The following is a 15,809-nucleotide window of genomic DNA, read 5'->3' as shown; positions in this document are numbered from 1 at the left end:
TGTATCTTCTTCACTTTCGTGGATTTATGTCCTTTTATTTTTTTATTTATTATTTTTAAATTAATAAATTATTTCAATCGAAGAAATGATTAAAATTCTTTTTCTTCCATCTACCTTCCCCCCTCCTCCCCGCCCCCCCCCCCACCCTCTGGTAACCACTAGCCTATAGTCCACGTCCACGAGTCTCCGTTTGTTTGTCCTGCTCATTCGTCGCTTTTAGGTTTATATCTCACATATAAGTGATATCATGTGATTTTCAACTTTTCCTGTCTGGCTTATTTCGCTTTGTATGATTACTTCAAGGTCCATCCATGTTGTTGCAAATAGCAGTATTTCATCTCTTCTTATGGCTGAGTAATACTCCATTGTATATATGTACCACAGCTTCTTTAGCCAATCATCTATTGTAGGACACTTCGGTTGCTTCCATGTCCTGGCCACTGTGAATAATGTTGCTATGAGCATCAGTGTGCAGATGTCTTTTGGATATGGGTTTTCAAGTCTTTGGGGTAAATACCCAGTAGAGGGATTGCTGGATCATATGGTAGATCAATTCTTAGTTTTTTGAGGAAACTCCATACTATTTTCAGTAGTGGCTGTACCAATTTGCAGTCCCACCAGCAGGATTTATGTCCTTTTAAATGTTTTCATTATCATTTTAACAAGGCCTAAGGAGGGGGAGGAGTAAAACTCATGTTCAACCTTCCATGTAGAACTGAAATTCCTGCTTTCTATACCACTTATTTAATTAACTCTTCATAGTTTTCTGCTTACGGGACTAGATTTTGAAAAATGCACCACTAGATTTTAATATGGTGAAGGGGTTGCATTTTATTCTTTGTATTTCGGAGCCTAGCCCCGCACCTTTCACGAGGTCGGTGCTCAGCTGGTGTATAGCGACTGAGTTGGCGTCACCGTTTAAGCTTCACCACCTCCATTGTCATCTGTCCTCACACGGTAATTTCTCACAGAATGGACGCACACATCCGGATCTCCATTTTGTGGCCTTTTATATTTTTAGTCTTGACCATGCGTTTCTGTGGTAAGTGCCCTATGCGGAGAGATTTACGTTCCGTAAGCCGTCTTCGCAGTTGTAGTTCTCTTGGCTTACTTTCCTTCCAGGTAAGAGCATAACCCTGGCATTTTATTATCCCTTCAGTCTCTTGCGTTTTTTTTTGGTTTGCTGGAGAGACTAGGCTATTTCCTCTTATAAGTTCTGGGATTCCCAGAGTTAGGGGGCTCCCTGCTCTCTTTCCCCATGGCCGTGAACATGTGGGTGTGCACACGTGCATGTGCATTCCGCCCCATACGCTGGTCTACTCTGGACATTTCCCCCCTCCGAAGAAAACTAAATTGGTGGTTTCTTTTCATCCAAATAAAAACCATCAGGCAGGGCAGCGTGACATGGCCCTTAAATCCCATAGGTCACATTTTTGGCAAATGGCCGTGTCCTGTAACTGTTATTCCCATGATGTCTGGCTTACTCATCGTCTAGTGCATGACATTTTCTTGGTCTTGGAATGTTCCATCTCTATTAAATTGGGAGGAAAAAGAGTCATTCTTCTATATTGTAAGTGGGGGGGGGGGGAATACACTGTGGAGACTTTTCTCATCAAACCGTAGAGGAAGAGAAATTGCCTGCCCGGTCGATGTCTCATTAGGGGAGAGCGCTGGTCCAGGACGGAACCAGCTCAGGAGGAAACCTGGAAGAGTCTTGGCTACTTAGTAGTTTGTACTTGAAAAAACTCACTTACATGCCTCTCCTTTTTGTGCTTCAGTAACTAATAAAACTACCCGAATTCATTCACATCTATTCAACATGATTTCTGCATAGAGTAAAATTTAACAAAAGCATAATTCAGCACATTTAGAATTAGACAATATTGTAGGAAGAACATTGATTTTTGTGGCTAAGAAAGACATAACTTTGAATAACAACTCTGCTGCTCTCTATCATCTATCTATTATTGTGGTAAAGTAGATACAATATAAAATTTACTACTTTAACCATTTTAAGTACAGCTCAGTAGCACTTAGGTACTCTCGCAATGCGGTATGACCATCACCACATTTACGGACCCTTCGTTATCCCAAATTGACACTCTGCCCCCACTAAGACAAACTCTCCCTTCCTCCCTCCCCCCAGCTCCTAGTGCCCAGCATCTGACTTTTTGTCTCCATGAATTGTAGGTACCTCATATAAGTAGAATCCAACAATATTGGTTTTTTTTTTTTTTTTTTGTCCATCTTATTTCACTTAGCATAACACTTTCAAGGTTCATCCATGTCGTAGCATGTATTAGAATCTTCTTCTTTTTTAAGGCTGGATCCATTTGTATGTATGTACCAGATGTTGTTAATTCATTCATCTGCCGATGGGTATTTGAGTTGTGTCCATCTTTTGGTTCTGGAGAATACTGCTGCTTTGAACATTGGTGTACAAAAATATCTGTTTGAGTTTCTGCTTTCACTCCTTTGGGTCTATACCCAGAAGTGGCGGTGCTGGATCATGTGGTAATTCTATGCTTAACTTTTTGAGGAATCATCAAATCATTCTGCATCAGCATCATTCACAGATGAAGAAAACGAAGCTCAGAGAGGTTAAGCTATTAGCCCAAGGTCACACAGCTGGCCTCTAAAGAGAGTTATTTAGGTGAATAAGGATGGAATACGCTTAGATAGTGCCATAAATAGGCTCTCAATAAATGTTTATTCTATCCTGATGGCAAATCAGGTAAAGTGGTCTAATGTTCAGGTTTACTTAAGAGTCCACACTTTCTCATTTTCTTTATAGATACCGCAAAAACAAACAATTCTCCTACTCTTGGCTAAAGTGATTCAAGAACCTTCTCATACCTCAGAAGCGCCTTCCAAGGAATTCATGTGCTCATCACATATCCTCAGTTGTTAATCTACTTTGGTGGACTTTGGTAGCCATAGTAGTTTGGGGTTCTTGAGAGTAATAGAATTGCCTTCTACGTTATTTTCGTGTAGAATTTTCACTAACGAAGAGTAACCTGTCCCCTTTCTTCTCTTCGATCCCAAATAAAAACTAGTGACCATGGCGTGGTCCATGGCTGGCGGGCCGAACAGGAGGGAGACTAATGGTAAGCTGTGCGAAGTTCAGTTGGGAGGCCCTGTTGGCTTTTCTTCATCACAGGCCTTGCCTTTTAGTGTTCACCCTTCGACCTCCCCTTTAGGTGACAAATGGCCTTTCTCCTCTGCCCGTAGGTCAGCCGTGGGCCACTTAGGTCGATAAGATCCTGTCTCAGGAGTAATTACATCTAAACCTGGTTCCGATAGAGGAATAAAAGTCATATTGTAGAACTCCCGCCAGACTGATGGGTGTTGGTTTTGGGGGACTAAGGGTGGGGCGGCCTCCTGCAATACCACCCAGGTCATGCCTCACAGGACAGCGGCTTTGAATGCTAAAGACCAATGTGTCTACAGGGCTTCCTGACTTCGGAAATTGAATTGGACGAAGCTGCTAAGTGAGGAACGGTTTGGGAGAAGTCAAAACTTCGATTCTCTTCGTGTGGGGCCAGGAGGAAATTTACTTTTTCTTGAAAAAGAGTGAGAATCACCAATCCAAAACACTCCTAGCCAAGGGAACTTCAGAAAGCGGAAGACTGGGGAGGAAAGGGGGGGACAGTCTTGCTTTTGGGGTGTGGAGGAGACTAAACAGGAGCATTTTCCCGTACTCGCTGAGACACAGGAAGACCCTGTTTTGTTTTTCCAGTAAATGTAGTTCTCTGCATGTCCACAAGATGGTGCAGAAACTCCTCTCGCAGCCTGTCCTCTGAGGCCTGCGGGAAGCCTCTGCCAGCCTCCTGGTAGATTGATAAGCTGGTTAGCAAGGCGAGATGAAATCTGCACTGTGCTGAAGATACCTTTTGACATCTTAAGCATCCAGATTGAATATTCAATTAAAAGTGGATTGAGTCCCTAATAAATTAAATGAAATTACTGATGTGTACAAGGGCTAAAAGTAAGACAGAGAGGGAAAAAAAGGGGGGGGGGGCGGGGGGACATGAGCGAGGCGCTGTGCGAGGTGATGCGGAGCATCTCACGTTCCCCGCTCCCCGAGAATCTTGAAGCAGAACTGGGCATCTGTTCATGCATCCCGTTGGGCCTGTGCTGCAGAAAGCACCAGTCTGGGCGCTGTGCAGACAGTAACCAGCTAAGCTCCCAGCCTTTGGAGAGCTTGCCCACCCATAGGACGATTAGACAACACATTAGATAAGAAAAGTAAGTACAGCGCCAGATGGTGGCGCACACTGCGGGAAAAATATTCAACCCGACGAGTGGAGGAGGAGGGCAATGGACGAATTTAAATCGTACGGCTCCTTGGAGCAGGTGACTTTGCAAGAAGACTTGAAGGGTTGCTGGGGAAAGCCGCGGGGTTTCTGGGGAAGAGGGTTCTGGGCAGAGAGCACAGCGCAGGCGAAGGTCCTGAGGCAGACAGAGTCGAGGAGGAGCCAGGAGGCCAGCGTGGCCGCAGAGCGAAGCAGGGGAGGCGGGTAGGATGCGAGCCAGAGATGCCGAGGGGGCAGAGCAGGGGATTTCGAAGCAGAAGGACCCTACAGAACTCTAAGATATCATAAGAACTTTGGAGCCATTGAGGATGCTGAATAGAAAAGTGTCGTGGTCTGGCTTACATTTTAAAACGATCATTCTGGCTCCTGCATTGAGAAGGGCTGGGAGAGACCGGTCAGGAGGCTGCTGTAATGAGAGGCTGGTGGCCTGGGCCGGGGTGACGACAGTGATAAGGGAGAGAAGTGGTCAGACTTTCAGTCGATAGAATTTGAAGGCGGATTGGACGAAAGCTCGAGGGAAGGAGAGAGACCAAGGACGGCTGCAAAGTTGTCCCCCTGAGCATCCAGGTGGATCGGATTGCCATGAAGTGAGTTGATCTGGAGGAGCAGGTTCTCTGGGGGGTGGGGGGTGGGGCGGAGATCAGGAGCTTCGGTTTGGATGTGCTGAGTTCGAGGAGCCCCAGAGATGTCCGAGGGGAGACGTTTTAACTTCTGCGAACCTGGAATTCACGAGAGGAGCTGGGGCTGAGCTGTAACTCCACGGGAGGCGTCCGGCATGTCTACAGGGGTTTGAAGGCATTGGCCGGAGTGAGACTGGGCAGAGAGGTGAAGTCCAAGGGCGGAGCCATTGGGTAGGAGTTGTGGAGTTGGGGAGGAGACAGCAGAGGTGACAAGAGGTTGGACCGGTGGCGTCGCAGGAAACTTGAAGAGTGTGTAGCGTCTGGAAGCCAGGGAGGAGGGAGAGACCAGCTGCGTGCACTGCCTGGCTGTGCCACACACAAATCACTGTCACACGCAAATCACTGTCGAGCAGGGCTTCTCTGCCTCCGCGCTGCATGTGTCCGGGGCTGATAATCCCTTGAGGTGGGGACAGTCTTGTGCCTTGTAGGGTGTGTAGCAGCACCCTTGGCCTCTACTGACCAGGTACCAGCAGCACCTCCATCAAAAGCGTCTCTAGACATTGCCATAGGTCCTCCTGGGGGACAAAGTCACCCTGATTGAGAACCACTACCTTCACTCAAGCCCTGAAGAGCTAATGTTCAGGGGAAGGAAATCTCTCCTGAGGGGAGAGGAAGCTTCCGGAGAAGCTGACACGTTTGCATCTGACTTTACCGGTTGGGTATTGGACTGAGGAGAGTGACTGGGGTCAAGGCATCCCAGTCAGGGGCGATTCCTGCTGGTGCATAAACGTCTCTGTGCCTTTCAGAGTCACGGATACAGTTATATCACTTCTACCATCTCTTGCTTTCGGCACGAGCATGGTTTCCATGACATTTTTCTTCCCCATGAAGGACGACTGGAGGTCAAAGGATTTATTTCTCTGAAACGTGATTTATGGAGATTCAGGCATAACGCGTATTGTTAAAAAAGGGAAAAAAAACCAGTCCCCTCCGCACCCCTCCTGCCCCCCACTCCTGGCATTCTTCCCAGGCGGCAGAGGAGAAACTTGTCTGTGTTCCAGTTTGCACGTACAAGGGCGGACTGTTCCTCCCCGCCCATTGCAGCACGAGATTAATTTATTACTCTGCTTAGATCACACACACACACAGACACACAGACGCACGCACACACTGAGCTGATATACATAATTCTTCTTCTTCTTCTTCTTCTTCTTCTTCTTCTTCTTCTTCTTCTTCTTTTTTTTTCAAAGCAGACACTCGCTCCACGGCCTCATTAGGCATTTTGCTGCAGAGCACCTGTAGGAGTAATTATTTTTCTGTGGTTCTTTTTCTGGACATTTAGCCGCTATGTTCAGAGGGCAAATTCACGTTGCGTTCGCAAGCGAAGGGAACCAAAATTTTGCCTCCCGGAAGCTGCTTTTTGGGATATTGATTTTAAGCTGTTTAGTTCAGAAAAAAGACTCAGAAGGAACCTCGGACTCTCCCTCATTCCTGCCGGAGTAACTCGGACATGGAGCCATGCTCCAGAAAGGAAGTCTTAGATTGCTGCCTTAGCCTAATTTGAATTAATATGGTAACTAAGAGCACATGGGGAAGGTGCTGTTCGCTAGATACTCACTGTGTCCCACTGTTTCCGAGTTGCCTAGCAACAAGTTGTCTGCCCTACATAATCGGCTCTCCCTCAACTACCTGTAAACTACTCATCTCACTTCTGAAATCTGATACTCCCAAGCCTCATCTTTTCTCCTTTGTCCAGAATATCTTATCTACCCAATGTCACCTCACTGTCTTTGCAAATTTCATGCTTATGTGAATTCCCTGTACACACGCATTAGAACCTTTGATTTTCTCCTGTTAATCTGTCTCTGTTCATTCGATTATTGGCCCAGCTAGAAGAACTTAGAAGGTGGGAGGAAGTATTAATTTTTTTTTTTTAGTCCCCCCCCCCCCCCAACACACACAAGACTCTTAATAGGAAAGACCATCAGGGTGAGAAGGGGTAAAATGAAGTTCACTTTGAGAGTGGGAAGGTCCGTTATTGCTCACGGTAAAGGCCAATTTAAGCGGAAAGTGTTAGCATATCTGAAAGAAGATCTTTTTATAGCAAAGAAAGCTCCTAAGAAAGCAGACTTACCTGGCAGACTGGCGACCAATGCCATGTTGTCGTCTGTATGTTGCTGGACAAACTTCCCGATGGGAGTCACAGGGGGAACCATTCAGGGGGACATGTCGTTCAAGGGCAGACACTGCAAAGCTGGGCATGGAAATGGCCTATTCCAGGGCTTCTCAAAGGTGGTCGCCCATCACAATCATCAGGGGTCATCAGGGGGCATAAAAAGGTGGGGCCCGCCCCCCACCCCCTATCCCTAGAGATTCTGGGTGGGTCCACGGTGGGCAAGCTTACGTCGTCTGTCATTTGTAAATGTGCCCAAGCTGGTTCTGACCAGTCCTGGACTTCATATCAGCATTTGGGGGATTATTTGCCCAATTTCAATAGAAATAAAGGAAGTTTTAGCTCTTAGGCAAAGAAAAGGTTCTGTACCTTAGTGAACTTGACCTCTCCATTTTTTTTTTAAAGCCGATGAATTTGTATCTAAATGAAGACAAGATCAGAGAAGATCAATAGCTTAGAAAATGATTTTTTGACTTTTTGTTTAAGGAGACTTCCGTTGAGCATGCGGCACACGTTTTCCTGACTTAGTTTACTCTTCCATGTCGTCTTGGCCACGGACACTAAAGTCCAGTACCATCTGTGCTTCGGTCAAACGACCCTGGTCAGAGCCAGTCACTGAGACGCACTTGCCAAAGTAGTTTATACAGATGGACAATTTGTCATTCACCGAAAGCGATGGGACCTCATGGCTTCTCTCTTTTCAGGTTGATCAGTCTCAAGGAAACACTCATCCCTCATAGTCTCCTCTTCAGAGAACCCCTGGTGAACGAGGCTGGATAACTCCATTCGGCAGGGGTGGGAAAAGCCAAGAATTTTCCAAGGAACGGTCACTGCCGCACCATCCCCTTTCATGAAGAGTTATGCGAACGTCATTAGCGTCATTCGGCTGGCAGGGTATTCCTTGACTGCCTTGTGTCTACCGTCCATAGTTTTATGGCAACATGCCAGCACCAGTTTGAGAGATCCTTCTCCACTAGCGGGAGGAAGAACAAGACTGACAGAGGTCCACCCTTTAAAGGTCTAGGCTTGCTTTGGAACCATAAACATGCGACGATGTGCCACATTTAAGGAGACACTCCTCAGGTAGGGCCTCAAAGGCTCCCTGTCGGGCCCTTACCAGCCTCGATCAAAGAGTCGTCTTCTCAACGTGAAAGTAGAAATCCGTGCATATGACCAGCTCGTTCGTGATTTTCCTCCATCAGCGAGGGTTTCTGCTTCTCTGCTTGGAAGGGGGAATGATTGCAAAGTGGTTCAGACTCTGTAAAGAATGATGGTTAAATCACAAGACATTTTCAGAGAGTAATAAAAAACAATATTTCTGTTAGCCCTTACCAGGAACTAGATGCTCCACTAAGCCTTATCTCATTTAATTCCCCGAACAACCGGGAGGCAGGGGCCATCATTATTGCCATTTTACAGATGAGTAAGACTGAGGCTTGGAGGGGTTAGGAAGCTTGCTTGAGGCTGGTGAAGGGCAGAGCTAAGAGCAAACCAGGGCTGCTTGACTCTGAGTTCAGAGCCTCAAAAAGCATCTCTGCTACACTGCCTGTTAGGAGCTTTTGACATGAACTCTGCATAGCGATGGCATTGAGTCCTCAGGCAGGCTGGCCCATTGGATTCCTGCCCATCTTACTACGAACACCCATCCATATCACGTGACTGCTGTCGGGTGCAGGTGGAGCGAGAAGAGGTACGATACTCTTGCTTGACTGCATTTTTTATCTACCCATAGAAAGAATCTATCAAAGAATAAAATGACCAGCTTTGCTGCTCATTAAGCCATCACCCCAGGAAATCAGCTTAAAGACTAAGCCCTGTTAGTGGTCATCGCCATGAAGGGCTTTACCCCATAAGTTAGCTCGAGCCCCTAAGATGTCATGGATTTCTTTTTTTTTTTAAGTTAAATATATTGGGGTGCCACCGATTAATAACATAAGTTTTAGATGTATGACCTACCATGCGTCATCATCTGTGCATTGCGCCGTGTGCTTATCACCCCACATCCCGTCTCCCTCCTTCACCGTACGCCCGAGCCCCTTTCGCCTCCTCGTCAGATTTATTATTAGCGGCTAAGGAAGGAGGACAAGCTCCACGACCCAGCGACCCCAGCCGAGTTGCTCTCAGAGGGCACGCTCTGTATATTTCGAAAAAAATCTCATGCTGCCACCAGCAATTTCATGATCACCTAGGAAACTTCCAAACATCTTTAAAAGATGTTACTTCCTCGTAAGCGTCATTTCCACTAAAGAGACCGGAGGGCAAGGTGACCTTGTCTTCTTCAGAACTCTCTCCCATCCTTCCCTGTCGACTATTTACATTGCCAGGAGGGCTGTCTTCGCCTGGGCTCTGTTTCTCTGAAATGTCTTCTCGAATTTTAAACAATTTATTTTTACTTCTCTGGAGAAGCAGAAATGCCTCAGGCTCAAGATGGTGTGATTCAGTTTAACAGGAAGCCTGAGAGGCGGACTCACCCTTCCGTCCTCACCTGCTGGATTCGCCACACCTGGGGCATCCGAGGTCCGTGAGGTCCAGGTGGAGCAGCCACAGTGGAGCAAGCAGGTATGTGATGAGAGGACCTGGTTTTTGTCCTCAGGGAGATGACAATCTGATATGGAGGAAAACGAGAGTACACAAATTAACACAACACAAGGACGATTACAACGGGTGTCTTGAGAAAGCTTTAAACCAAAGTGCTTTAAAAATCAGAGGAGGAAATGCTATTTGCGCACAAGACGTGTCAGTCCTTCACGTGCCTTGCAGGTCCTCTCCAGCACAGGGCTAAATACACCAGAACCCTAAACTCGGCCGGATTCTAGTTCTTTCCTGTGAGTGATTATCCGTTGAAAAACCGAAGTTGCTTCACTTAACCGTAGGTGTTTATTAGTACAGCTTGTCCTTTATTCGGCTCCTTTCTTTTCCGCATTTGGCCAGGTACTCCTGAAGGTCACCCCATCGTCAGGGTCAGGGTGGCCGGGGGGAAACAGCCCATCGCGTGTCCATTTCTGAAGGGCCGGGAAGGGTGGATGCCAGCTCGCTCTGGATTCTCACGGAGGTGCCTGGATGTGACTCCCACTTACCTTGACTGGAGACCCGACGCTTCTCCAGCAAGTTTTTCAATCACTCAGATAACTTCTAAACCTCATAAGAAGGTATGTTATGTTCACAGCTGAGGCTGGAGGGTCTTTCTCCCCATCACCCAAGTCCCATCCATCTTTACATGAAGTTAGGAAGAACAGCTCTCAGCCGGTCTCCGCGTCCCGCCCTGTGTTATTTTCCTGCCCCTGCTCTGTGCCCTTTGCTGGTTGCCTCACCCACCCCTACCCAGTCTTATGAGCAGGACTCACTCCTAGACTCTCTGCCCCGCCTGTCTCTTCCAGCCATTTCTCGGGATTCATTCTCCATCGCTTCCCCTCATTGGTAAACATCGAGGTGTGACTGACTTGCCTTAAAGTGCACACATCTTAACTATGCAGCGTGATGAATTTTCAGTTATGTGTCCGCCCATGCAGCCACTGTCTAGATCAAAGTTAGAGCATTTCCATCCACCGAGAAAGCTCCTGTATGACCCGCTCAGTCAGAACCCCCACGAGGAATTGTTTGCTCTGATCTCTATCACCATGGATTAACTTTGCTTATTTTCAAACTTTATATGAATAGAATCATACATTATGTACTCTTTTTTTTTTTTAAATTTCTTTCACTAAACACTATGTCTGTGAGATTTATTCATGTGCATGCATTGGTACATTGTTCTTTTTTGTTGAAGTATAGTATTTTATTATAATAATATTTTAAAATTGATTTATCCATTCTACTGTTGATGGACATTTAGGTGGTTCTCAGTTTGGGATTATTCCAAATAAAGCTGCTACGAACATTGTTTTACTGGACATAAGAATTCTTGGGTAGATGCCCAGGAGTGGATCATAGGGTATACATATGTTTAGCTTTTGCATGTATTGCCACACATTTATCCAAAGTGATTGTACGTATTTACACACTCAACAGGAGTGTAAGAGTATTCCAGTTGGCTCTCATTCTCACCAACTTTCACATTTTTAATTTTAGCCATTCTGGTGGATATGTAGTGATATTTCATCACGCTTTAATCTGCATATCTCAGATGACTAATGAAGTCGAACACATTCACTTATTTCTTGGCCATTTTGATATCCTTCAAGCATGCCCCTTACCTGCTTTTTCATCAATTTGTCTGTTTATTTTTGAGTTGTAGTTGTTTTATTTTTCTTTTAAAACTATATCGGATACGCGCATCCTGTTGCTTTTTAAATAAAACCCCGAATCATCAAAATGCTCCTGAGGCACCGCCCGTGACTCTGTTCCGGGCTCGTCCTCTTCTCCCTCTTTCTCTGCTTTCTGCCCCCTCTGTCCTCCCTCACGTTCCTTCCTGCCTCAGAGCCTTTGCATTTGCTGTTTTCTTTGGTCCATTCTACTGTTGATAAACATTTTTATGTTCTTTTTCTAAACAACCAATCTCCTTTTGTCACCCAGCCAACTCGCACTCATCCTCAAGGTCTCAGCCTGCACTGACTTCCTCCTAGACCGAGCTCAGTCTTCCTGCTCTGCGTTCTCACCCCACCTGTGTGTAATCGTCATATTATTTATCGCAAGTTTCGACCATCATTTATACACTTCTCTGGTAGCTCCGCCTTCCCAGTTCTACAGGAAAATTCCAGAGAGTTAGGATGAAATTTGTTTTGTTCTACGCCACTCAACACGGGGCTAGGTATATAGAAATTGCTCAACACATATTTTTGAAAAGATGCAAGAATGAGAACATGAACAAAGCAATATCTGATGTCAGCTTTCTCTGGCTCTGCAGTTTGGGGAATTTATCTCTTTCACCGGGAAGCCTGCGTTGTTGCTGGAAACCGCACAAGGAGCAACATCTCTAGAATTACGCGTGGGTCCGAGCCTCTTTGATCCCGAGTGTGAGATCGTGTGTGCAGTGATTGCGTGCTACCGGCAGAGCTTGAGTGAGAGAACTGCACAGGCCGGGCGAACGAAAGTGAGGGGAAGATGTGGCTGGAGTGGGAATAGGAGGAAAGAGATCAGGGAGAGGAGAGGAAAGAGAGAGAGAGAAACATTGTAGATATAATCGAAAATCACAGAAGCCACCTCAGTTACTCCACGGTGATGGCTGTGTCTTATGACCATGAGGTCTGCAATAGAGGGCAAGAGGGAAATGACAGAATACACAGTTGCTCTTAGATAAAAATATAAATAACACCAAATTTTCTGACTATTTAATGACTTGGGAATTCGAAGACATCTGAGGCTCTTAAGACATTCTCAGGCAGTGATGGGGCTTTGGGGGTTCAAATACAGTGCCAGACTGTTTCCAGCCAGATGGCCCTTTGAGTCCAATGGTGCTTTAAAATTGGGGCAGGTGGTTTTTCTGGGAGAGAGACAGTGTCCACGGCACAGTGTGCAGCACCCCGGTGCTTTGGCGTAATATGGTTGAATGGCCGGAGCCCTCGACTGGCACTCGGCAGAGACGGGACCCCGTGGTTCTGGGAACTTTAAGCTCCCGTGAGGAACCAGAGGCCCAGTGTGTGCATCAGGCGTTAGGCTCACGGACGCCGCGTCTGGCTGATGCACCGATCGCTCCTTTTATGATCTGCATGGACGCCCTTCTTTCCTTTTTAAATTAATTTTTATAAAAAGTTCTTTAATGGTATCGATACTCTTCTAATTAGTAAATGTACACGTATTAAAAGTGTCACCGAATTGCTTTCTGCCATTTAGATGGCTTTGAACATGAGGCCAGCAGAAACGTGTGACGACTTTCCTGTGGAAGGTCTTAAATGTCTGGCGCTAACGTCTGGTCTTTCGCATCGAACGTCTCAGTTTGCTGAATCCGGGGAATGCTTAGGACTCAAGATCTGCTTGTGGGATGCTGAAGAGATGAGGAGATAGTGCTCCTTGGGGAGTTCGTGGTGAGATAAGGTCTCCTCATAGCTAGTGGGAGACTATGGGGAACGTCCAGACCCACGAACCCCAGAGAGCCTGTTTGACGCCTAAGGTTCTTTGTGGACAGTGGTTCCTGAGACACGATGCCCACCCTGCAGGTGTCTGGGTCTTTGTAATTAGCCCCACCCTCCACCTTGCACAGCAAATTCTCAAAAAAAAAAAAAAAAAATGAAGATTTTAGGCCTAAAATTGAAAACAAGATGATACCATTTTGTCATGGTGCAGAAGTTAGAGTTTAGGAGCAAATGTGCTTCCTTTTCAGTAATTTCATTCGAAATGTTTGGAGGGTGATTTCTGCACAGGCGGCTTAACCTGTCGCCACGTAGCAGCCTTGTCTCCATCCAGTTCCTGCTTTAAAAGGAGAAGCCCTGGGCCCTCCCTGTGGGCAGCCTCGCGCAACCACACTGCTCTCCGGCCGCTCTGCGTTCTCGCGTCTCTGCTGGAAGCTGCCGCTGCAGCTCCCTGACTTGTGTGGCTAGTCCCACAAGACATCATCGCTGTAGAGGGTCTGGTGTGGCTTCTGCAATGTTCCAAGGCTTCTGGGACCCCCTCCAACCTGTTTCCAGCCCCTTTGCCTAATTCAGCCCTGCAGAGGTGCCGGGCCCCACCCGGAGCAGTGAGCCAGGCGCCCACTGTCTCCTGCACTCAGACCTAGCCGATTCCCCCCACCCAAGGGTGTGGCGAGGTGGCCTGAGGCTGCTCTCTCTCTGCTTCTTCAAGAAAATGTCAGCTATTTTAAAACAGCTTTATGGATATACAAAAAATTGGCGAAGATTTAATGTATGCAATTTGATGAGTTTAGACATACACATACAAAATTAAAAAACTCACTTCATAAAGGTAAATACAAAGACAGTGAATCCTGTGCTAGTGTAATGGTTGTATGTTAATCACTCTTAATTTTAGCATAAAAGTTGAAATACGAAAAATTAAAAATATCTATAACTTCGAAAATTGGTTAATGGATAGATCGGACAAAAAGATGCAAATTAGGACACCGGCTACCCGCTCCTGTCACTTAGGTCTGCTAAGCCTGTGTTCACAATGTGGACCCATCCTCCTCCCGGGGAAAGAATCTTCTCTTGGTTTCATCTGCAGAACTGGGCCACTTTCATCTTTTACTGAACAGATGACAAATACCAGTTACCTGAAAGAAGGATTCAGAAGCGGGTACCAAAAAACAAAACAGACCAAAGACAGCGAGATGACACAAGACAAATCTGTGCTCATTTCTTAAATGTAGCGTATTTCTATTTCTGGTCCTATGGCTCAAACATTAATTTAAGGGATTTTTTTTTAAAGACTTAAAATAAATCTCTTTGTAGTAAGATTAAAGAGAACTTCCCATATAAAATAAAATTGAAAACCTCAGATTACAGAAAGCAATATTACCAGTTAGCTTTCTCCCACTGGTTACAGCATTGACATCTTTGAACCCCAAGATCTAAGATGAAACAGCTTCTGAAAACTCATTTTTTTCAGGTCCTGTTACCGTAGTGAGGCTGAGGGCACTTCAGCCTGTTGCACTGGGGACAATCACTTTGATTTTTGCACATGATCTGGTAGAACTGAGACCACCCCCCCCCCGCCCCGCCCCCGCGCCGGTCCAGGCGCCTTATGCAAACAACTCGCATTTGCAACAGATCCCTGGTGCTTTTCATCTCTTCCTGCTCTTGGCTTTGTCTTCTAATCCTCCAAGGTAGACTGGCCTGTTTAAAAACCTGAGACCTGTGCTTTGCAGTCCGGAGAGAGTGAAAGAGTCTTGAAGCCATGACAAGTGGCCTTCAAGGGAATCAGATTAGATTTTGATCGAAATGAAGATTGTAAGATTTCGAAGCTTTGTTTATCTACTAGGACTCTGGTTTTAAAAATGTCACGGTCAGTAGACGTCTTTTGATCTCAAGAAGCACACGTGACAAGTTCTGGGTCACTCACCTTCCCACGGCGTCCTCAGTTTTCCCAGAGCTTTGTTGCTCTTAGCAAGCCTTAATGAAAACCACTTCCTCTGCATGTCCGGCCCCTGTCTCCTGCTAGTTACTGTCTTCCCAGCGGCCCGTTTATAGTGCTCTCGCCAGTCGTCACTGTCCCCACAGCTTGCCTCTTTCTCGACCACTCTCTGAATAACTCGACCTTGCCCGATGCCCACTTACGGGAGAAGAGCAGAGGTGGAGAAGTACTACTCAGTCATGCTTCTTTTAGCGACTCCCAGTCACTCTGAGAGTTTCATTTGAGGATGACATTAGCTTTGATATTCCCTCTCTCAGCAAAGTGCTTTAAACAGCAGCCTTTTCACGGAGCTCTGGGCACCATGCATCACAGCTTGGGAGCCATTGCCGTGTGGCCATGGGAAAGGCCCTCCCCACATAGCCATGACCTTCTCTTTGAAGCTAATGTGTGCCTCTGACTCTCTGAAACCTTGAACTTTCGTTGTTACCTTCTTCAGCTGGCCATCCACAGGTCGATCATCTGGATAGGGATGTGTGTGAAGGTTCTGCTCGTTACCGTGCAGCCCACACTTATCCCACGTGGGAGCAGTGATCACGGTATTGAGGAAGAGAGTGAGAGCTTGGGTCGATGTGCCCGGAGGGAATCATGGATCACTAGCTGCGAGATTGAGCAGGTTAATTAATGCCTCTGTGCCTCGCCTTTCACCTCTGTGAAATGGGGGTAGTAGTAGAACTTACTCATAGATCAGTGAAAGGCTTA

Source organism: Rousettus aegyptiacus, unplaced genomic scaffold, assembly GCF_014176215.1.
Source record: "Rousettus aegyptiacus isolate mRouAeg1 unplaced genomic scaffold, mRouAeg1.p scaffold_m13_p_2, whole genome shotgun sequence".
Taxonomy (NCBI): domain Eukaryota; kingdom Metazoa; phylum Chordata; class Mammalia; order Chiroptera; family Pteropodidae; genus Rousettus; species Rousettus aegyptiacus.
The sequence above is the reverse complement of the archived record's forward strand: the minus strand, read 5'-3'. Positions refer to the sequence as shown.